We start from the raw sequence: 23,992 nt of genomic DNA on the forward strand, positions 1-23,992 counted from the left end.
GACTTTCTGTAATTTGTCTTTGTCTATGTTGTAGGAAGCTTGGGGATTCCAGAGAGGGAACTTTAAGACCACCTTTGGCACTGAGAACCCAAACTTTCTGGGCCCATCTTCAAGAGCAGTTCTGCTTCTATTTGTTTCATATGAAGGTTTCCACATAAGATTTCACGGTGCGGGGGCGGGGGGCGGGGGGGGGGGGCGGCCGGGGCGGGGCGAGGAGACAAAGCAAAGGTTTTACACTGATAATAGGATATTGAATGTTTACTTTGTACTAAGCTCTGTTCCAACAAGAGATGGCAAGAGTGAATGTCGACATTCTAGGAATCAGTGAGCTAAAATGGACTGGAGTGGGTGAATTTAACTCAGATGACCATTATATCTACTACTGCAGGCAGGAATCCCTCAGAAGAAATGGAGTGGCCATCATGGTCAACAAAAGAGTCCGAAATGCAGTACTTGGATGCAATCTCAAAAACGACACAATGATCTCTGTTCATTTCCAAGGCAAACCATTCAATATCACAGTAATCCAAGTCTATGCCCCAACCAGTAACGCTGAAGAAGCTGAAGTTGAACGGTTCTATGAAGACCTACAAGACCTTTTAGAACTAACACCCAAAAAAGATGTCCTTTTCATTATAAGGGACTGGAATGAAAAAGTAGGAAGTCAAGATACACCTGGAGTAACAGGCAAATTGGGCCTTGGAATATGGAATGAAGCAGGGCAAAGACTAATAGAGTTTTGCCAAGAAAATGCACTGGTCATAACAAACACCACCTTCCAACAACACAAGAGAAGACTCTATACATGGACATCACCAGATGGTCAACACCGAAATCAGATTGATTATATTCTTTGCAGCCAAAGATGGAGAAGCTCTATACAGTCAGCAAAAACAAGACCAGGAGCTGACTGTGGCTCAGATCATGAACTCCTTATTGCCAAATTCAGACTGAAATTGAAGAAAGTAGGGAAAACTACTAGACCATTCAGGTATGACCTAAATCAAATACCTTATGATTATACAGTGGAAGTGAGAAATAGATTTAAGGGCCCAGATCTGGTAGAAAGAGTGCCTGATGAACTATGGACTGAGGTTTGTGACATTGTACAGGAGACAGGGATCAAGACCATCCCCAAGGAAAAGAAACGCAAAAAAGGCAAAATGGCTGTCTGGGGAGGCCTTACAAATAGCTGTGAAAAGAAGAGAAGTGAAAAGCAAAGGAGAAAAGGAAAGATATAAACATCTGAATGCAGAGTTTCAAAGAATAGCAAGAAGAGATAAGAAAGCCTTCCTCAGCAATCAATGCAAAGAAATAGAGGAAAACAACAGAATGGGAAAGACTAGAGATCTCTTCAAGAAAATCAGAGATACCAAGGGGACATTTCATGAAAAGATGGGCTCGATAAAGGACAGAAATGGTATGGACCTAACAGAAGCAGAAGATATTAAGAAGAGATGGCAAGAATACATAGAAGAACTGTACAAAAAAAGATCTTCATGATCCAGATAATCACAACGGTGTGATCACTGACCTAGAGTCAGACATCCTGGAATGTGAAGTCAAGTGGGCCTTAGAAAGCATCACTACGAAAAAAGCTAGTGGAGGTGATGGAATTCCAGTTGAGCTATTTCAAATCCTGAAAGATGATGCTGTGAAAGTGCTGCACTCAATATGCCAGCAAATTTGGAAAACTCAGCAGTGACCACAGGACTGGGAAAGGTCAGTTTTCATTCCAATCCCAAAGAAAGGCAATGCCAAAGAATGCTTAAACTACTGCACAATTGCACTCATCTCACACGCTAGTAAGGTAATGCTCAAAATTCTCCAAGCCCAGGCTTCAGCAATACGTGAACTGTGAACTTCCAGATGTTCAAGCTGGTTTTAGAAAAGGCAGAGGAACCAGAGATCAAATTGCCAACATCCACTGGATCATCGAAAAAGCAAAAGAGTTCCAGAAAAACATCTATTTCTGCTTTATCGACTATGCCAAACCCTTTGACTGTGTGGACCACAATAAAGTGTGGAAAATTCTGAAAGAGATGGGAATACCAGACCACCTGATCTGCCTCTTGAGAAATCTGTATGCAGGTCAGGAAGCAACAGTTAGAACTAGACATGGAACAACAGAATGGTTCCAAATAGGAAAAGGAGTACGTCAAGGCTGTATATTGTCACCCTGCTTATTTAACTTATATGCAGAGGACATCATGAGAAACGCTGGACTGGAAGAAGCACAAGCTGGAATCAAGATTGCCGGGAGAAATAGCAATAACTTCAGATATGCAAATGACACCACCCATATGGCAGAAAGTGAAGAGGAACCAAAGAGCCTCTTGATGAAAGTGAAAGAGGAGAGTGAAAAAGTTGACTTAAAGCTCAACATTCAGAAAACGAAGATCATGGCATCTGGTCCCGTCACTTCATGGGAAATAGATGGGGAAACAGTGGAAACAGTGTCAGACTTTAGTTTTTTGGGCTCCAAAATCACTGCAGATGGTGACTGCAGCCATGCAATTAAAAGACGCTTACTCTTTGGAAGGAAAGTTATGACCAACCTAGACAGCATATTCAAAAGCAGAGACATTACTTTGCCAACAAAGGTCCGTCTAGTTAAGGCTATGTTTTTCCTGTGGTCATGTATGGATGTGAGAGTTGGACTGTGAAGAAGGCTGAGGGCTGAAGAATTGATGCTTTTGAACTGTGGTGTTGGAGAAGACTCTTGAGAGTCCCTTGGACTGCAAGGAGATCCAACCAGTCCATTAGAAGGAGACCAGCCCTGGGGTTTCTTTGGAAGGACTGATGCTAAAGCTGAAACTCCAGTACTTTGGCCACCTCATGCGAAGAGTTGACTCATTGGAAAAGACCCTGATGCTGGGAGGGATTGGGGGCAGGAAGAGAAGGGGACGACAGAGGATGAGATGGCTGGATGGCATCACTGACTTGATGGACGTGTGTCTGAGTGAACTCCGGGAGTTGGTGATGGACAGGGAGGTCTGGCGTGCTGCGATTCATGGGGTCGCAAAGAGTCGGACACGACTGAGCGACTGAACTGAACTGAAGCTCTGTTCCAGACACTTGCCACGCATCAATTTATTCCCACAACACCACCACATCCTTTACAGAGAAGAAAAACCCAAAGCTCAGAGAGATTATATATTTCCCTGTGGCCCCAAAGCTACAAAGTGGCAGTGAATTTTGAGCGCAGTCCTAACCCCAGAAAGTGCTCCTTTTAAGGCTGTACTAAAATTGACGTAAAGAGAAACACCGTCTAAAGTTTTGACAAGGTACTTCCGGCACATGCATCCCGTGGCGTTGCTTTTTGGCTCAGCGGCCCTCTGAGGTCAACGCCATCTCCGGACTTTTACAACACAATAAGTCAATACTCTGAAGAGACGTGGAACGGGTAGAATAAACTGAAAACACACCAGGCGGTTCCAGAGGGCCCCAGAAACCTCCGTCTCCCAAGGATGGGGCGACCGTGACGCCACTTAAACGCGTCAGCTCAGCCCGCAGTCGGCAGCCCCGCCCCTTCGCATTAGCCCCGCCCATACTCTGGCGATCTGTAGCGTTTGCCTCAGGGCTGCGCGTGGGCCCGGCGGCGGTTGCTGTGCTCTCGCGTCGCTCCCTGGGCAGCGGGAGCTGCTGTAGAGATTGTAGGTACAGCCCATTTGTCTTTACCCTCCCTTTCGGCACTAGTCCCTCGTTTCCCGCGGTCTTTCCTCTCCGGTGGCGCCCAGGAACGCCTTCCCGTCTCCTTCGCTCTAAGGAGCGTACGTCTGCTCCTTTGCCGGGCTCTAGGGAAACAGGCACAGATGTTTATTTCTTCTCTCCTCTCTCTGACTCGTTTCTTTGCTCCCTCACCCCACGTGTCTCTCTATTCTCTCCGTTCCTCTTCCATTTCTTTCTCTCATTTTACGGAGTACTCGCAGATAAGAAAGAAGAGGTTTGTCAGTCAAGACTGACAGAAAAATTAATTTTATTAAGCGCAGACTCTCGTACAGATGGTGAATATCTGCAAATGAACGTTCGCAAGCTCCTGTGATTGAAGGTGTGCTCCAGGATTGGTTGCTGATACTGGAAGGCTCACCTCCCTCCTCCCGCGCCCCTCACCCCGCCTGTTTCTTTCGGCTTTGATCGCCGTGGACAAGCCCTTCAGATCAGTGCTTTTGAAGGATAGAGGGCTGTTGTTGCACAGGTACCATGTGTCAGGCTTATCGTGTAGGAGTCCTTGTGAGAGGCCTGCACCTGGCCCCCGACGCCGCTCTGTGTGTGTCCTGTAGTCTATAAAAGATCAGATGGGATGATGGAGAGGAAAGATTGGCTTGGGTCGCACCGAGAAAGGTCAGACCCCACTAAATAATTTTCCATAAGAATAAATAGTATTGTTATTTGTGCAACAGAAGTATGGGAAATTAACACGTTACTCTCACACGTAAAGAATTCAAACCCCAGACGTTTTGGTCACTGTGCCTATGAAATGGATATTCATATTTACTACCTTCTGTGAGTACTAGAATTTATACCACTGGTTTTGTCAGTTGACTCTCTTGTTTTAACTCCTGCCCAATACCAGACAAAAGGATAGAGGCAGGTGCAGTAATAGCAATATATAAAGTAACATTTTTATTGCACTTCCCATTTTGTACATTATTTTCATACTCATCCTGTTTATACAACCTGTGAGATAAAGTTGGTTAACAAAGCTCCATTTTACTGAAGAGGGAACTAAACACTGAGATTAGGCAGTCCCTGGAACATAGTACTTCCCCGTCCCTGGAACATAGGCTTCCCTGGAGGCTCAGACGGTAAAGAATCTGCGTACAGTGTGGAAGGTCTGGGTTCGATCCCTGGATTGGGAAGATCACCTGGAGTAGGGCACCACAACCCACTTCAGTATTCTTTCTTGGAAAATCCCATGAAGAGGGGAGCCTGGCGGGCTACAGTCCGGGGGTCACAGAGTTGGACACCACTGAGCAACTAAGCACAGCACACTGAAACATAGTACGATATACAGTAAATACATTCAGTAAATAATTTAAAAGGGAAGATTTTCAAGGAGCCACACCATATTTTCTTTTGTATTCTCTAGACCCAGAGGTAAGTCTAGCAATAGTAAGCTCACAAATATAAGCTGGAGAGGTCGAGTGACTTGCTCAGGTCAGTGACTTGCTGAGATATTTTTAGGGGATTTGCCAGGCATTGTGAATATCATGGTTAAAAAAGACTGGCAAGATTCCTGTCTCATGGAACTTACATTTTAATGAAGATACAAAATAAACAGGTAAACAGTATATGTATAAGGAAACTTGGATAATGGTGAGTACAGTGAAGAAGTAAAACAGTGTGAAGTGAGAGGACCTCAGAGAGTGGTTACTTTAGATTGATTGGTTAGGGAAGGCCTCTCTGAAGAGTTGATGTTTGTGCTGAGACCTCAGTGACATAAAAAAGCCAGCCAAGGAAATACTGGGGATCAGAATATTGCAGGTAAAAGAAATTACAATTGCAAAAACCCAAGGTAGGAAAGAACTTGACTCTTTCAAAGAACATCATTAAGAATGCTGTAGCTGGAAGGTAGAAAAAGTGGAACAAGATGAGCTTGGAGAGCATAGGTAGGGGCCCAAGCATGTAGGGCTTTGAATCGGTCATGGGGATCTACCCATAAGCTAGGAATTTATTTATTAAAAGTGTGATGAGAAACCAACAGGGAGTTTTTTTGGTAGGGAGTAATACAATCTGATTTATTGTATAAAGATTTGTTCCACCTGTTATGTGGTGAATGGGCCATAGGGGATGGGGGGCAAGAGTAGGAGCAGAATGTGGTAATCCAGGAAGGAATGACCATAGTTTTGGCTAATGTGGTATAAACCACATCATTGGGTGTGAGATATATTTGGTGGCATAACCTACAGACTTGATGATGTTTTAAATACAGGAGTGAAAGAAAGAAGCTTCTGGATTTTTGTATTGAGCCTTCAATCAGTTCAGTTCAGTCGCTCAGTCATGTCCAACTCTTTGCGACCCCATGAATTGCAGCACGCCAGGCCTCCTTGTCCATCACCAACTCCCGGAGTTCACTCAAACTCACGTCCATTGAGTTGGTGATACCATGCAGCCATCTCATCCTCTGTCGTCCCCTTCCCCTCCTGCCCTCAATCCCTCCCAGCATGAGAGTCTTTTCCAATGAGTCAACACTTCGCATGAGGTGCCCAAAGTACTGGAGTTTCAGCTTTAGCATCATTCCTTCCAAAGAACACCCAGGACTGATTGAGCTTTAGTGCATGATTTTTCCACTTATCAAAGAATCTGCCTGCAATGCAGGAGATCTGGGTTCAATCCCTGAGTCAGGAAGATCCCCTCCCTGGAGAAGGGAATGCCACTCCTGTATTCTTGCCTGGAAAATGCCCTGGAGAGAGGAACCTGGTGGGCTACAGTCCATGGGGTTGCAAATAATCAGACACGACTGAGCAACTAACACTTTTCCATTTACCAAATAGTAAAAACTTGGGAAGAAAATGTGTATAGGGGGAGTATTTTTATTTTGCTCACCTTACATTTGATCTGCTTATTAAAAATCTAAAGTTCTGAGTTTTGAGTTCTGTGTATGGGACCAAAGATACAAAGTTGAGAGACATCAGCATGAATTAATAGATAAAACTGCCTAGGGAAAGTGTGTTCATAGAGAGCATTCCAGTGATTAGAGGTAAAACAGAGGAAAAGAAGCAAGCAAAGGAGATGGAGTAAGCAGTGAGATAGAAAGAAAACCCGAAGCATGTGGTGACTTAAGAAACCAAGATGACAAAGCATGGCTAATGGTACTGACACATGCTGAGAGGTAATGTAAAATAAATGACTGCTGAGTTTTGATAAGCGCAATAAAGAGTATGTGTGATGTGAAGAAATGGACGTAGCTCGTGGATATCTCAAGATATTTCACTATGAAGAAGAACTGAGAAATGGCATATATGGGGTCGAAGTAGAATTCTTAACCATGGGGATGCTTAAGTATGTTTTTAAGCTAATGGGAGTGATCCAGTGTAGAGGGAGAAAATATTGTACAAGAGAGAAAATGTATCTCTTAAAAGTGGGGTCTCTCAGAAAGTGAGAGGGAATTGAGTCCAGGGAATATGTAGAAATGTCGACCTAGGAACATGAACATAAAACATAGTAACGAGAAGAAAGGCAGCGAGTATAGGTAGAGATGCAGATACAGGGGTGGATTCAGTGATCAGAAGATGAGTTTCTGCCTGAAGTTCGTAGGAGAAGGAACATTTGGATGAAAGTTTTAAGACGTGAAGAGAAAATATAAAAATAGTCATTTTGAACACAGAAGCAGTCATACTTGTCTTAGTTTGTTCAAGCTGCTATAATAACAACGAAAAATACAGTCTGGTTGTCTTACAAACAGAATTTTTTTCTCACGGTTCTAGATGCTGAGAGGTCCAAGATCAAGGTGCCAGCAGATTCAGTGTCTGGTGAGGGCTCAATTCTTGGTTCATGTGTGTCTGAAAAAGGCAAGGGAGCTCTCTGGGTCTCTTTTATAAGAGCATTAATCACATTCATGTGTGCTCTGCCCTCATGAACTAATCACCTCCCAAAGGCCCACCTCCTAATACCACCATCACAATGAGGGTTAGGATTTCTACATATGGATTTTGAGGAGATACAAATATTCAATCTGTAGCAATACTAGAGAAGCATAGTAGCATAGCTGGGCAGAATTGAGTGGCCATTTGATGTTTGTGGCCTTGTGAGTGTGTAGCTAAGATAGGGTGGAAAAAGGATCATAGGAGCCAAGGAGATCAAGAAACTGAAAGATGAGAGTGGTGGGTGGGCAGCACTTGGGTGTCAGTAGATAAGTTAGTGGCTAACCTAGTCCTTGAACCCACATATCCTGCCTTAGCATAACGTGGTACTATTTTACTGACAGAAATGATTCAAATTGTTACTGTTTTGTGCCACCTACACTTCCAGTTAACATTTTCTCAAAAATTGTGGCCTGATATTTTTTGTTCCATATGTCTAAATTCTAGATTTTCAATGACTGGTATTTCTAACTCTTTTGTCCCTTTAATATTTACTTGTTAAATGTTTTGGCTTGTTTATCTGTGTGTGTGTGTGTTTTGTTTTTGTTTTAAATCAAATTTATTATCATTCATATATCATACTATTCATAAACTATTTGTTTATTTAAAGTATACATTTCAGTGCTTTTGGTGTATTCACAGATATGAGTAACTATCACTATGGTTTTGGAACATTTTCATCACCTTAAAAAGAAACCCCATGCCTTATTGCTAAAAACTTTGTGTCCTCCCCATTCCTAACCCTGCTGCTGCTGCTGCTGCTGCTAAGTCACTTCTGTCGTGTCCGACTCTGTGTGACCCCATAGACGGCAGCCCACCAGGCTTCCCCGTCCCTGGGATTCTCCAGGCAAGAACACTGGAGTGGGTTGCCATTTCCTTCTCCAATGCATGAAAGTGAAAAGTGAAAGTGAAGTCACTCAGTCGTGCCCGATTCTTAGCGACCCCATGGACTGCAGCCCACCAGGCTCCTCCATCCATGGGATTTTCCAGGCAAGAGTACTGGAGTGGGGTGCCATTGCCTTCTCCATTCCTAACCCTACCCAACTACTAATCTACTTTCTGTCTCTGTAGATTTCCCTATTATATACTTTCACATAAATGGATAATATGTAATCTTTTGTGATTGGCTTTTTTCATTTAGTATGAGGTTTTCAAGGTTTATCATAGCATGTATTTTTAATGGCTGGATAATATTCCATTGTGTAGGTGTACCACATTTTGCTTATCCATTCATCTGCTGATGAATATTTGGGTTGATCTGCCTTTTGGCTATTATTAATAATGCTGATATAAATATTTGTTTATAGATTTCTGTGTGGAAATATGTTTTCTTGAGAATATACCTAAGAGTAAAATTGCTAGGTCATCTGGTAACTATGTGAAATCATTTCAGGAACTGCCAGATTGTTTTCCAAAGTGGCTGTATCATTTAACATTATCACCAGCAGTAGAGGAGGATCCTATTTCTCCAAATCATTGTCAATACTTGTTATGTGACTTTTATTTTAGAGAGATATAGTTGATATATGATATTATATAAGCTTCAGGTGTACAGCATAGTGAGTCACAATTTTTAAACGTTGTACTCCATTTATAGCTATTACAATACATTGGCTGTATTCCCTGTGCTGTACAATATATCATTGCAGCTTGTTTGTTTTCTACATAGTAGTTTGTACCTCTTAATCTGCTACCCCTATATTGCCCCTCCCTCTTCCCTCTCACCACTGGTAACCACTAGTTTGTTCTCTATGTCTGTCTGTTTCTTTTTTGTTATATTCATTAGTTTGTTTTAGATTCCACTTATAAGTGAAATCATACAGTATTTACCTTTGTTTTTTAAAACATTCCCATGCATATGTGTTTATTAAAGTACAAAAGCCAACATTTTAGGTGCTAAAGGGAAGATGAAGGAGGAGATTTGGAACTCCTGTTTATAGAGCTGAGATGGCCAATAACAGGAAGACCTGATCTCTAGTCCTTCTAATAACAATAATAATAATATCATCTGGATACTCCTTTACATTTTGTGTTATACTTTCATTTTCTCTTATCTCATTTGAATTTATAACTACCTTTTTCGGATAAGAAAACTGAGGCTTAGAGAGGTTAAGGATCTTGACAAAGGACACATAATCAGAAAGCAGCAAAATTATTAACCATGGTATTCTGATAATAAGTCCCATATCTTTCACAGTAGCAGTTTGCTTTTACACTTTTTACACTCCATTATATCCAAAGCGATAGCAAAGAAAAACTCTGCTAAGTAGAAAGTCATGGTTGCCTGGAGTCCTCATACAATGTGAAAACATTTTGTACGTGTTTAAAATCCAACAGTTAATGGGATTAGGTATTTATCCACCATTTATTATGTTAGGTAATTCAAAGAACTCAGAAATGATTATGAAATCAGCACTGATTCAGTCTACTGAGAAAACAGGTGAAAATGCGAGTCTCTGAGAAGCATTTCTTGGATCCCATGTATCGTACATGGAGAAGAAAATGACAGCCCACTCTAGTATTCTTGCCTGGAGAATCCCATAGACAGAGGAGCCTGGCATGTTATAGCCCATGGGGTCACAAGAGTCAGACACGACTTAACAACTAAACTACCACTACCATATATCATATGTGCTTCCACAATACCCTGCTGCTGCTGCTGCTGCTAAGTCGCCTCAGTTGTGTCTGACTCTGTGCAACCCCATAGACAGCAGCCCACCAGGCTCCTCTTCCCATGGGATTCTCCAGGCAAGAACACTGGAGTGGGTTGCCATTTCCTTCTCTGCCACAATACCCTATACTGACTAAATTCTATATAAGGAAGAATACAGTGCCAGTTACTTAGTGTACTCTCAATATTTATTAAGTGAAAAAGGGATGGTAATCAAACATGCAGTTATCATACTGGGGTGGATCCTACCATAAGAATGCAGACTGAAGGGAGCTTCTACAAGAATAACTTCTTAAACTATGTAGAATTAGCTGGGCCAAAAGCCAGGGTGTGGAGTGAGGAGACAACATATAAAATTGATAAAGTCTTGAAGATGTAAAGCATGACCACAGTGAAGAACTACAGTTTAGTACAGTTGAAGTTTAGAATGCCAAGTGAAGAATAAGGAGATACACAAGGACAAAGTTAGCTGTTATAACAGAGGGCTGTGTAAGCTGAGTTTGAGGAGTCTGGATGTTTTTCTTCTATGGGAAGCTATTCAAGAATATTAAGCAGGTCACTCTACATTTTAGAAGATTACTCTGCATTATGAAAATTACAGTAGGGAGGACCAAGGCTTGAAAAATGGGGAAAACCATTGGAAAGGCCATTATGGTGTTTAGGGAGAAAGGTGCTTATGGCCTGGACTGTGGTAGTGGCAATTTACATGGAGAAAAGTGGAAAAAATTTTTAAATATTTAGGACCTTGTGTTATGATTTAGTAACTCACTGAATGTTGGCAGAAAAGGAGAAGTGGGGAGAAGGAATGACTCCTCAGTTTCTAACTTGAGCAACTAGGTAGATGGTAGCTTTACTCTGAGATAGTAAATTTTCTGAAGAAGGAATAGATTTGGTGGGGAAAGGTCTTGGGTTCAGTTGTGCATAGACTGAGCTTAAGATACTTACAAAGGTGGTCAAGTAGAGATATTCAATATTTTGGTAAATATACCAGATAGAATCTCAGGAGGGCTTCTCTAGCCCGGACTCATCAGCTTACTGGTCATAATTAGAGCCATTGGGAGTAAAGTAAATTTCTTAAAAAATAGAGTGATAAGAAAAAAGGGCATAAGGCAAAATCCCAAGGAACTTCCACATTTAAGGGATAGATAGATAGAAAGAAGCTTGTAAAGAAGCCCAAGGATAAACAACTAGAGAGAGAAAGGGAGGGTAGAGAAGTGACCAAATGATGTGAGAGTTCAAAAGAGATGACTTCCAGTTTTGGGTGTACCTTGCAGGAAGCTTTTCTTGAAATAACCCTTAAGCAACAGATATAATTTGCAAAAAAAGAGATGCAATAGAAAGGTATTCCAAGCAAATGAAAGTAAACAAATAAAACATAGACGAGCAGTTAACAGTTTGCCTTAAATATAGTGTCAAAATAGCTACAGAGAAAGCGGACAAGATGGTTTGATGCCATATTGTGAAAAACCTTTGATTCTGAGTAAGTTACTACTGTAGGTGAGAAAAACCATTGTGTTTGGTACTAAGGAAAAGACAAGAATATAAAACATACTCTGAATCCTGGAATACCTTACCATTTTATTGTGGAGACAACATCTGGGCACCTTAAAAGAATAAAAATTCACGATAATATCTGATTAATGAGAACTGAATATCCATAGAAATTTTAATAGTGGCAGAGTCCATTTGAATTGGAGTAGTATTGTTCAGATTTGTATTGTCCTTATTAAACAGTAATGCTAGCTAATCATTACCTTAAAAAAAACTGATCTAGATTGATTGCTCTTTATAAAAGGTAGTCTCATTAAATATAACTTTTATTTTTTTTAATTTATTTATTTTAATTAGAGGCTAATTACTTTACAATATTGTATTGATTTTGCCATACATCAACATGAACCTGCCACGGGTGTACACATGTTCCTGAACCCGCCTCCCACCTCCCTCTGCATACCATCCCTCTGGATCATCCCAGCGCACCAGCCCCAAGCATCCTGTATCCTGCATCGAACCTGGACTGGCGATTCGTTTCTTATATGATATTATACATGTTTCAATGCCATTCTCCCAAATCATCCCCTGCCTCCACAGAGTCCAAAAGACTGTTCTATACATCTGTGTCTCTTTTGCTGTCTTGCATACAGGGTTATCGTTACCATCTTTCTAAATTCCATATATATGTGTTAGTATACTGTATTGGTGTTTTTCTTTCTGGCTTACTTCACTCTGTATAATTGGCTCCAGTTTCATCCACCTCATTAGAACTGATTCAAATGTATTCTTTTTAATGGCTGAGTAAATACTCCATTGTGTATATGTACCACAGCTTAAATATAACTTTTAAATTAATTTGTTCAGAAAGAATTATACTGTTACTTGTTTTCACTTGATGATCTTGATGTAAACTCAAAAAGACTTCTGTCTGAAAGGCAGCAATAGTTCCAAAGATTCTAAAGGCATACATATGAACCCAGACATTGACATATATACTTTATCTAATGTTCATTTAACAAATATATGTGTCAGTAATGTGTGAACCGTGAACTTCCAGATGTTCAAGTTGGTTTTAGAAAAGGCAGAGGAACTAGAGATCAAATTGCCAACATCCACTGGATCATCGAAAAAGCAAGATTTCCGGAAAAACATCTATTTCTGCTTTATTGACTATGCCAAAGCCTTTGTGTGAATCACAATAAAGTGTGGAAAATTCTGAAAGAGATGGGAATACCAGACCACCTGACCTGCCTCTTAAGAAACCTGTATGCAGATCAGGAAGCAACAGTTAGAACTGGACATGGAACAATAGACTGGTTCCAAATAGGAAAAGGAGTACGTCAAGGCTGTATATTGTCACCCTGCTTATTTAACTTCTATGCAGAGTACATCATGAGAAACGCTGGCCTGGAAGAAGCACAAAGTGGGATGAAGATTGCCGGGAGAAATATCAATAACCTCAGATATGCAGATGACACCACCCTTATGGCAGAAAGTGAAGAGGAACTAAAAAGCCTCTTGATGAAAGTGAAAGAGGAGAGTGAAAAAATTGGCTTAAAGCTCAACATTCAGAAAACGAAGATCATGGCATCTGGGCCCATCACTTCATGGGAAATAGATGGGGAAACAGTGGAAACAGTGTCAGACTTTATTTTGGGGGGCTCCAAAATCACTGCAGATGGTGATTGCAGCCATGAAATTAAAAGACACTTACTCCTTAGAAGGAAAGTTATGACCAACATAGAGAGCATAGTCAAAAGCAGAGACATTGCTTTGCCAACAGAAGTCTGTCTAGTCAAGGCTATGGTTTTTCCAGTAGTCATGTATGGATGTGAGAGTTGGACTGTGAAGAAAGCTGAGCACTGAAGAATTGATGCTTTTGATCTGTGGTGTTGGAGAAGACTCTTGAGAGTCCCTTGGACTGCAAGGAGATCCAACCAGTCCATCTTAAAGGAGATCAGTCCTGGGTGTTCGTTGGAAGGACTGATGCTGAAGCTGAAACTCCAGTACTTTGGCCACCTGATGCGAAAAGTTGACTCATTGGAAAGACCCTAATGCTGGGAGGATTGGGGGCAGGAGGAAGAGGGGACGACAGAGGATGAGATGGTTGGATGACATCACTGACTCGATGGACATGAATTTGGGTAAACTCTGAGAGTTGGTGATGGACAAAGAGGCCTGGCGTGCTGCGATTTATGGGGTTGCAAAGAGTCGGAAATGACTGAGCGACTGAACTAATGCTTAGTAGCTAAGGGCATGCACTACATATTGAAACACATCTGAACTCAGCTCTTGTACTGCCACTCTCAAAGGAAGGAAAAAAGTTCAAATCTCTCTTAAAATAGTTAATGTATAATTCTGTATACATTATGATTTTTTGAAGAAATTTTCTTCAAATGTTATGTGTCCAGTTAGTGCACCTGTCAAATTTAATTGATGTTTCTTAAATCTGTAGGGACAAGAGATGAGGAATGGTTTCAGGTGTTTAGCTAAGTCACAAAATGAATCACCCACATTTAGAAGGGTCTTCCCTGGTGGCTCAGATGGTAAAGAATCTGCCTGCAATGCAGGAGACTTGGCCATAAACTTTTGCTAAATAATATGTATAGTCACTAGATGTCACTATTGTCAACATTGCTCCAAAAGAATAAACCCAAAGTACATTATACACTACAGGAACACACACCAAGAGAAAGACAAGAAGTTGTTTCTATTAAGTGACAGAAGACGTGTGTGTGTGTGTGTGTGTGTTTGTGTGTGTGTGTATACACACATGATGTTTATATAAGATGTGAAGTTCCCAAGCAGCATGTATTGGTATTTTCTCACACTGTTTGTTTTGCAGTAGGTCCATAAGGGAATAGAAAGTGAAAGAAAAGTGAAAGTGAAGTCACTCAGTTGTGTCCGACTCTCTGCCACCCAGTGGAGTGTAGCCTACCAGACTCTTCCATCCATGGGATTCTCCAGGCAAGAATACTGGAGTGGGTTGCCATTTCCTCCTCCAGGGGATCTTCCCAGCACAGGGATCAAACCCAGGTCTCCTGCATTGCAGGCAGATGCTTTACCCTCTGAGTCATCAGGGAAGCCCAAGGGAATAGAAGCATAGACTTAAAACTGATAAAGGCATTAGATTATCTAACACCCTTCCACCTTACCCCATTGTATAGGTTTGGAATTGAAGTACAGGAAGGTGAAGTACCAGGAAATTTACTCCAATTTAACAGATTAAAATAAATAAAACAGATTTACTCCGTAACAGATTTAAAGCAGAGAACTTAGATTGCCCAGCTCTTTTATAGTACAAGCTTTTATAGTACAAGCTGTGTCCATTATTTATATGAACAAAGAGACATTGTAATAAAAACAGATGAAAACAGAACTTCTAAATCAATCAAAATTTTCCACAACTTTAAAAGCAAAGCTTAGTAATATCATGATAGTATATACTTCTAATAAAAATTATCAATTGAATAACCATACTTTTGCTATGAGCTGTAAAAACATCTCACTAAAAAAACAAAACAAAACAAAAAAACTCATTTTATCCCCCAATAGCAAGATATGTAGTATGTATGTATTTATACTGTACCTCATTCCAAAAGGGATTTTAAGAAACTTACTTCAATAAAGCATAATTTTTTTTGAATACTGAGGTGATTATAAATATACTGGAATAAAATTACAACAAAGTCATCTTTTAGTTTACAAAAAGCATGATGTCCAGTAAACTTAAATTTGGATGTGGTTTAGTTGCTCAGTCGTGTCCAACTCTGACCGCATGGACCACAGCCCACCAGACTCCTCTGCCCATGGGATTTCCCAGGCAAGAATACTGAAGTGGGTTGCCATTTACTTCTCCAGGGGATACTCTCAACCCAGGGATTGAACCTGTGTCTCCTGCATTGCAGGCAGATTCTTTATCCTAAATTTGGATAATTGTTCCCAAATTTGATTCTGCTTTCTCTAGCTGTGAGCACAAAGTAAGAAAAGTATATATATAGTACTATACCCATTAAAAGATGACAGAAGATTGTTATTTACCCAAGGTCATACAAATAGCATATTTCTGATTTCAAATCCCTAATTCCTTGCATTATGCCAGCTATCCAGGTACACAGAGCACTCCTATTCCAGATATACAATGAGAGTACTTCTGTCATCGAACCAAGCTTGGGTCTGTTCACATGATATGTAGTAAAGGCAATCTACTGACACAGCATTGTGGTGAAAGAAAGTACAGTTTATTGCAAGGCACCAAGCAAGGAGAACAGGCATCTAATGCTCAAGAGACCCCAACCCCTTGATGGATTTCAGGGAAGGGTTTTTAAAGGCACGGTGAGGTAATGGTCAATGGTACGTAGTCAGCTTATGTACATCCTTCTGATTGGTTGGTGGTGAGGTAACAGGGTGGTACTTTGGGAGTTGGCATCATCAGTCTTGTTGCAGTCAGTCTGGGTCTGTGAACTTGTGGGCAGCATGCTGTTAACTTCTTTCACCTGGTAGTGGTTTTGGTGGTGGTGGTTTAGTTGCTGAGTCATGTCTGAATCTTTGCAACCTCATGAACTGTAGCCCACCAAGCTCCTCAGTCCATGGGATTTCCCAGGCAAGAATTCTGGAGTGGGTTGCCATTTTCCCAATCCTGGAGTGGGTTTAGTATCTGCAAAACAACTCAAGGATATGGCTCAGAATATTATCTGTAGCCTTTGAGGAAGAACTAAGGGTCTTTTACTTTGTTTTACGGCTAAACTATTATTACTTTATCTTGCTTGACTGTTTTCCTCTGTTTCTGTATTTTCTCACTTCTGTGATTAAGTACGCTCTTTGGAACTTGCTGAAGGCCTAGGAGGCTAAAGCTTTTTTACAATCAAGGAGTGGAGGACATGGTGCTGGTGGTTTGTGCCTGCAAAGGCCCTGCAGGGTCCTGCCTGGTTTCACTCCTAACAAGAAGACATTCACTATAACCATCAGACACTTGGATTACCACAGTTACTTCTAAATTACACAACAAGGCTTTTGCTTATGTCAAGTTTATTTCAGATAGTTGCACAGAACTGTTAACAGGAGTTTTTCTATCAAGAAATTTCAACTCCCCCAAAAACCAACTGTTAAGAGAAAGGTAAAATTCATTAATTTATCTGCATTTTAAATTACAAAATTCATCTTAAGGAAATAGGCATTTTTTAAAGTGTCAGAAAAAAAAGATGTGTCCAGGGAAAGTGAGAAGTCCAAAGGAAAATAGAGATAAGGAGCTATCTAGAGCAAAGAAGAAAGCAGACAGGCACAATATTAAAAAGGGGGGAAGGGAAAATGGGGTGAGATCTAAGGCCCATGTGTTCTGCCCAGTCAGCTTCTGATCCCTACATTCCTCACATATTTGGTTTTTCCCCTTCAACTTGCCCCATTAAAGTTATGCCAAAAATCTATCCTAGGCAGAGTCTTAGTTCTTCAAAAGTTCCAATCTTTTAAGTTTTTGTTCTGTAGGACCAGAATCTTTTTCTTAGTTGTCCTGTTAACTTCTTATCTATCTTTACAGCATAGTCTTTAAGGATCTTATTCTTATCTTAGTCTTTAAGGATCTTTATTTTTCTTAATGTATTTGAAATGCTTATGATTGATATTAGAATCTCTTTTCTTTCAAAGATGTCCTTCCTGTTAACCATGCAGAATGTTTTTGTTGTATTTTCAGTATCTGGTATACTTTTATTCTCAGTTCATTCCACAAATATTTATTGAGTGCCTTCCATTTATCAAGTATTGTGAAGATCAAGGGTGCTGCTGCTGCTGCTGCTGCTAAGTCGCTTCAGTTGTATCCAACTGTGCGACCCCATAGACAGAAGCCCACCAAGCTCCCCCGTCCCTGTGATTCTCCAGGCAAGAACACTGGAGTGGGTTGCCATTTCCTTCTCCAATACATGAAAGTGAAAAGTGAAAGTGAAGTCGCTCAGTCATGTCCCACTCAGTGACCCCATGGACTGCAGCCTACCAGGCTCCTCCATCCATGGGATTTTCCAGGCAAGAGTACTGGAGTGGGTTGCCATTGCCTTCTCCAGAAGATCAAGGGTAAAAAACCCCATATGGTCCCTACTGTCCTGAAGTACGGAGGCTTCCAGTTCCATTCAAGATGGAGTTAAGTCCACTACAACCTCTTTTTCACTGCTCATGACCCAAAACTGAAGGAAATGCAAAGAGCAACTACCTGAGGACTCAGAAAGTAAACAAAAGCAGGTAGATTGGGAAGGAGAGTCGAAACTATGAAGGTCAATTTCTCTTGCTCTTGTGGCTTTAACCTGAAGGTAGGCCTCAGTCATTCAGCTATTTAAGGCCCACACTGGAGGCCAAAAACTATAATAGAAAACCTACTTTTATTGCCTGAAGATCTGGGAAATGGACCCTATAGTCCAAAGTGAGTGTGAGGAATCATTGTTATCACAGTTGTTTTCGATTTTTGGCTTTTCCCCAAGGGCAGGCACTATTTATGGAATTATGGACAGCTAAAACTCAGAGAAAAGCCTCAGCTTCTGACTAGAGAAACCAGGGAAAGAGACCTTGAGAGAAATAGAATTGGGAGGAGGTATGGATTCAGGAGAGGAGAAAGCTGGAGAATAGGGCTCCTTAATTCTGTGTTTGAACCCAACCAAACGTCTTGTGTCACCTCCAGCTGTGCATGAATGAGATAGGCCCAAAGCAGCATAGCAATGGCTTTAAAAACTGACATAAGAATTTTTAAAACAAACAAAAAAAACACTGCCCAAGTCACAGTGGCTGAATGCCCAACCCCTGAGTAGCTTCATGCGGCAAACTAATGAGAGTATAGAAAAGGCTTGGAAACAACTGAAATTGGAACATGCCCACAGAAAGTAAGGGAGAGCTTATGATCTGTACCAACTCAAGTTGATTGTCTGCTAAAACAAACAAAAAAGTATTCCTCGGAGGATTTTAGTAAGACCCAAAATCTGTGCAACAAAATGTCCAGGATATACTCCAGGAGTACTTGACGTATAAAGAGACAGAACATGATAAAAAAATCAACAGAGGCCAAGCAAAAAATGACACAGATGTTGGAATTATCAGATAAAAATGGCGAAGCAGCTGTGTTTCAGCTGGTAAAGATAAGCATAGTCATAATAAATGGAAAGATATTAACAGCAGAAAAATAAAAACAGTTAAAAAAGAAGTAAAAAATTTTAAACTAAAAAATACAGTATCTGAAATAAAACATTCACTGAATGGACTCAATAGCAGAATGGAAATGAACTAGGAAAGAATCAGTGAACTTGACAGATAAATAGAAATTGTTCAATCTGAAGAATAAAGTGAAAAAAAGATTGAAAAATAAAATGAACAGTTTCAAGGACCTGTAGGACACTATTACAGAGTCTGTAGTCTAATGAGAAAAACACATGAAACAGTCACTCTAATGAATACATGGTTACGAACTGAGATAATACTCTGAAAAAAAAAATGATCAAAATTCTTTAAGAACATAAAATACTTGACCTTACTTAGCCTAGGGTCAGAGGTGGTGTCATAAATATTTCTCTGAGGATATGGTCCTTGAGCAGAAGGGTAAAAAGGAGTTAACCAGATGAAGGGAAGTTTGTAGTGCAGAGTGTTTCAGTTGGAGGGGAAAGCAAGTATATTGGGCTTCCCTGGTGGCTCAGATGGTAAAGAATCTGCCTGCAATGTGGGAGACCTGGGTTCGATCTCTGGGTTGGGAAGATCCCCTGGAGGAGGGCATGGCAATCCACTCCAGTATTCTTGCCTAGAGACAAAGGTGCCTGGCAGGCTACGGTCCAAGGGGTCACACAGAGTCGGACACTACTGAGTGACTAAGCACATACTCACAAGGCTCTGCAGAAGGAATCTAGCCATTTCTAGGAACTGTAGAAACATAAAAACACAGTGGCAAGAAGTGAAAAAAATGAATGTGGGATGGTATGAAATTAGGCTTGAGGGGGACCCAAGGACAACACTATGCAGAATCCTGTGGGTCGTTGCCATGAATTATGTGTTTGTGTCCACCCTAATTTCGTATGTTGATACCTTAGTGATCTTTGTTACTGCTCAGGGCTTTCTCTAGTTGCAGTGAGTGCGGGCTACTCTTCATTATGTTTTCAGGTTTCTCACTGCAGTTGCTTCACTTGTTGCCGAGCACAGACTCTAGGTGTGCGGGCTTCAGTAATTGTGCCACACAGATTTAGTTGCTCCATGGCATGTGAAATCTTCCTGGACTAGGGATTGAACCCATGTCCTCTGCGTTGGCAGGCAGATTTTTAACCACTTGACTACCAGGAAGCCCCCCTAAGGTCTTTATTTTTAATACTTCCTTTTCTAAAACAGAAAAGCCATAAAGTTAGATATTTGATATATTTTTTTTCTCTTTCTTTTTAAAAACAGATTTAAGTTACAATGGCCATTTTCTAAATGGGAGCATCTAAAGCCTGTGAGAGTTTTAGTCTATATCTGGCACACTGTCTGATATAGTATAAGCACTTTAGTTTTAAGAGTGTGGGCTTGGGAACCAAGCTGCCTGGTTTTGGACCCACTTCCATTATTTATAGCTGTGTGACCCTGGAAAAATTAATTCAATTATTCCGGGACAGGAAGGCATAGACAATAGGGGTGAACCAAGGGAACATGGTAATGTATCTCAGATCTAGGAAAAATAAGTGTGACTATCATAATTTGTTGGGAGCATCATCTCAGGCAAAATACCTAGAGAACTATTCCCTAGGAACTAGAGCAGAAGTAGAACTGAATGTTACGAAGCTACCACTACTGAGCTCAGTCCCTGATTTGCTTAAAGTGACCAGCACTCCCCAGCTCCATACATTCTCTCTGGAAGAAGATATCATTTAGACACTGTATCATTTCTTATACAAAATGTCAAGTTTTCAATAAAAATGATTAGCCATGCCAGCTATTAGACAATACTATATGACCACAAACCAAGACAGAACATTGAAAATAGAAACAGATTAAAAAATGACCCAGATTTTTGAGTTAGGAGACAGATAGGTTAAAATGACTATGATTCTAAGAACTGAAACTTTTATAAAAGTCTTGGGAGAAAAATAGGAGGGAAGCTTCATGAATTTGGATTTGGCAATGATTTCTTGAATATTATACCCAAAGTACAGGCAAAAAGAAAAAAGACGAATCGGACAACATCAAAATTAAAAACCTTTGCACATGGAAGGACGCTGTCAACGGAGTTTAAAAGGCAGCCCAGAGAATGAAAGAAGATATTCGTGTTTGCAAGCCAGATGTCAGATAAATGATCAACATCCATAGTATTTAAAGAACCCTGTAATTCAACAACAACAAAAAAATAGTTTTAAAATGGGCAGAGGACTTTGAATAGACATTTCTTCAAAGGAGATATTTGAATAGCCAATAAATATTTGAATAGCCAATGAAAAGATTCTCAACATCAAAATCATTAGGGAAATGCAAATCAAAACCACAGTGAGATACCACTTCATATTCATTATGGTGGCCATTAATAAAATAACAGGTATTAACAAGTGTGTGGAGAAATTGGAACCCTTGTGTTTCACTAATGTAAATATAAAATGGTATAGTCACTGTGGAAAACAGTGTGGCAGTTCCTCAAAAAATTATAGAATAACCATGTGATCCATCAGTTCTCCTTTGTATGTACCCAAAAGAACTGACAGCAAAGACTTGAGCAGTTATTTGTACATCCTTGTTATCACAGCAGGATTCACAATAGCTTCGAAGGTGAAAACAGCCCAAATGTCCATCAATAAACGAAGGGATAAACACAATGTGGTATATACACAAATGGAATATTATTCAGATTAAAAAGGAAGGAAATTCTGATAACTTGTTACAACATGGATGAATTTTGAAGACATTTTGTCAAATAAACCAGATGCAAAAGAACAATTTTTTATGATTATATTTATATGAAGTACCTAGGGTAGTCAAATCCTTGAGAGACAGAAAGTAGAATGGCGGTTACCAAGGGATTTGGAGAGGGAAGAATAGGGATTTATTGTTTAATGGATGCAGAATTTTGGTTTAGGATGATGAAAAAGTTCTGGAGATGGAGAGTGGTGATGTTTGTTTAACAATGTGAATGTATTTTGTTGTTCTTCCTCAGTCACTAAGTTGTATCCAACTCTTTTGCAACCCCATGGACTGTAGCCCGCCAGGTTCCTCTGTCCATGGGATTTTCCAGGCAAAAATGCTGGAGTGGGTTGCCATTTCCTACTCTAGGGGATCTTCTTGACCCAAGGATTGAACCCACGTCTCCTGCATTAGCAGGTGGTTTCTATTACCACTGAGCCATCAGGGAAGCCCGTGTGAATGTACTTAATCCCTTTAAAGTGGTTAATTTTATATCATGTATTTTTTATTAAAATTAAAATAGTAACTATGATTAATTAGTATCAGCCAAAGGGAGGGAAAATACATTATCTTCAAAGGAACCATGGTAAAAGTGATAGTTTAATTCTCAGCAGAAATTATGGGACCCAGAATACAGTGGAACATTTTTTAAATGCTTACAGAAAATAACTTCTAGAATTCTGTATCCAGTGAGAATCCCCTTCAAAAGTGAAGGTAAAAGTGAAAGGTGAAAGTGAAGGTGAAGGTGAAATTAAGACATTTCAGATGAATAAATAATGTAAGGCTTTATTACCAACAAATCTATAGTTAAACAGGGAAAGCATGAAAACAGACAATACCAAGGTCAATAAGAATATGAGGCAACATAAAGACAGGTTACAACACGTGCAATTGGTTGTAAGAAAGAAAGAAAAAGAGATTAAATGCATAAATAAAACATATTTGCCAGCAACATAGTTTATACTTAAAAAATCCAAAAGAATCTACAGATTATTAGAATAAAGTGAATTTTAAGGCCTGCATTATATTAGTAAATACAAATAATGAATTTCTAAAATGATACTATTTTGGTAATATTGAAAAAAGCATCAATGCCTAGAAATAAACCTACCTAGAAATAAGCCTAATGAAAGATGTGCAAGACCTTCTGAAAATTGCAAAATGTTAAAGAAAATCTAAATAACTGGAAGGATATACAATGTCCAAGGATTGGAAGACTCGATACTATTAAGATGTCAATTCTGGGAATTTCCTGGTGGTCCAGCAGTTAAGACTCTGTGCTTTCCTGGCCAAGAGCACAGGATCAATCCCTGGTCGGGGAATTAAGGTCCCACAAACCTCACAGTGTGACCAAAGGAAAAAAAATATCAGTTCTCCCCAAATTAATCTGTAGATTCAGTGCAATTTCAGACAGAATTCCAGCAGGTTGTATATGTGTGCATGTGTGTGTGTGCATGCACGTGTGTGTATTTGTGATTTGACAACTTGATTCTAAAATTTATACGCAAATGCAAAAAGTCAGTCCAACTCTCTCAATATGTATTATACATGGACTAATGTAGTGTTGCGTAATGATAGAAAACTAGGCCAGTGGACTAGAATAGAATCCCCAGATAAATTCACACATATGTGGTCATCTGATTTACAATAGAGGTGACCCTGCATTGTGATGGGTAAAGATGGTATTTTAAATGAATGTGCTGTGCTGCGTGTCATCGCTCAGTCGTGTCTGACTCTTTGTGACCCCATGGACTGTATCCTGCCAGGCTTCTCAGTCCATGGGGATTATCCAGGCAAGAACACTGGAGTGATTGCCATGCCCTCCTCCAGGGGATCTTCCCAACCCAAGAATGGAACCCAGGTCTTCCACATTGCAGGCAGATTCTTTACCATCTGAGCCATGCTGAGTCAATTAGATATCATAAGGGAAAAAAATGAACTTTCATCTCTTCCTCACACTATACAGAAAAATCAATTCCAAATGAATTATAGACCTAAATGTGAGAGACACAACACTAATGCTTCTAGAAGAATATGTAAAGAGAATACCTTTATGATCTCAGGGTTGGCAAAGATTTCTAAAATAAAGCTCTAGCCATAAAGGAAGAAAAGAATAAATTGGACTAAGTTAAAAACTTCTGTTAATTCAAAGACATCATCAGAGTGAAAATGCAAGCCACAGAGACTATATAAATGGGTATTTATATATTCAAGAAAAGATCCATTCTAGACTACATGAAGAGTTCCCAACAAATCAGTTAGAAAAAGTCAACCAATTCACTTTTTAAGTGGATTAAGTGAGTTAAATAGATACTTTACTAAGGAAGATATTTAAATGGCCAATAAATATATGAAATATATTGGT

At 40.1% G+C, this 23,992-nt stretch overlaps 1 protein-coding gene across 15 annotated transcripts in view; it reads left to right on the forward strand.

Moving 5' to 3' along the window:
- Positions 1-3,512: 3,512 nt before the first annotated feature.
- Positions 3,513-23,992, forward strand: part of SLC9B1 (solute carrier family 9 member B1) — a 69,785-nt gene continuing 49,305 nt past the window's right edge. The window contains exons 1-2 of one of the 15 annotated variants that reach the window (XM_061419526.1): positions 3,514-3,660; positions 3,993-4,051. The gene's annotated coding sequence lies outside the window, so the exon portion shown is untranslated. The other 14 variants (XM_061419525.1, XM_061419527.1, XM_061419521.1 and 11 more) reach the window with 14 other exon arrangements.

Source organism: Bos javanicus, chromosome 6, assembly GCF_032452875.1.
Source record: "Bos javanicus breed banteng chromosome 6, ARS-OSU_banteng_1.0, whole genome shotgun sequence".
Taxonomy (NCBI): Eukaryota; Metazoa; Chordata; class Mammalia; order Artiodactyla; family Bovidae; genus Bos; species Bos javanicus.